The sequence below is a fragment of the Lasioglossum baleicum genome, unplaced genomic scaffold, assembly GCF_051020765.1.
Source record: "Lasioglossum baleicum unplaced genomic scaffold, iyLasBale1 scaffold0057, whole genome shotgun sequence".
NCBI classification, from domain to species: domain Eukaryota; kingdom Metazoa; phylum Arthropoda; class Insecta; order Hymenoptera; family Halictidae; genus Lasioglossum; species Lasioglossum baleicum.
This window is the reverse complement of record NW_027469117.1, coordinates 947,501-948,548: the sequence shown is the minus strand read 5'-3', so window position 1 is coordinate 948,548 and position 1,048 is coordinate 947,501.

The following is a 1,048-nucleotide window of genomic DNA, read 5'->3' as shown; positions in this document are numbered from 1 at the left end:
ACCTGGTGTTCGACGACCTCCTGATGACCTTGGAGAGGGATGGACACGAGGTCTTCGCGTATGCTGATGATCTCTCGCTGCTCATCGCTGGTAACACCAGAGCCGAGATTGAGGGAAGGGCGCGTGCGGCGATCGCGACGATTGAGGGTTGGTGTTCTCGGGAGAAACTTTCTCTGGCTGGAGAGAAGACCGAGATGATCATGCTGAGGGGATCGTTTGCGAGGAGCAGACCACCAGCGGTTAGAGTCCAAGGAAAACAGGTCCGCATGGCCGAGTGCGTGAGGTACTTGGGGGTACACTTCGACACAGGCATGAAGATTAATACCCACATCAAGAAGGTGAAGGATAAGGGCTTGCAAAAGATCAACGCTCTCGCTGCGGTGGCGCGACGCACATGGGGACTTAGACACAAGGCACTGCGGACTTTGTACACCGGACTGTTCCTCCCTATCGTTGCATACGCGGCTCCGGCTTGGATGGATCTGATGACCGGAACTGGCCTTAAAGCCTTGCAAGCGGCGCAGAGGCAGGCGCTTCTGCGTGTAACTAGAGCGTACAGAACTGTCGCCACGGACGCCCTCCTCATCGTCGCAGGCGCCCCCCCGATTGACCTGCATATGCGACGCCTGGACATCCGATACAAGGCTTCTAGAGGGAGAAGCTTCGACATCAATGGCTATAGCTTCCCGGAGGACTTCGATGGTGGGCGTTCGGACATGGACCTCAACAGTGAGGTGATTGAGTATCTGCTGCGAGAGTGGCAGACCAGGTGGGACGAATCCACGACCGGCAGACACACTCATGGACTCTTCCCCAACGTGCTGGACAGGCTTCTCATGAAGTGGATGTTCCTAGAACACTACGTCGTCCAGTTCCTGTCAGGGCATGGGGATTTCGCTGAGAAGCTGCATGAGAGAGGGTTGTCCGATGACCCCGGCTGCCTCTGCGGGGCCGCGGGTGAGTCCCCAATGCATGTGATGTTCCACTGCCCCTTATATGAGACAGAGAGGAGGGAGTACCGTGCGGTCTGCCAGGAGAAGGGCCTTGA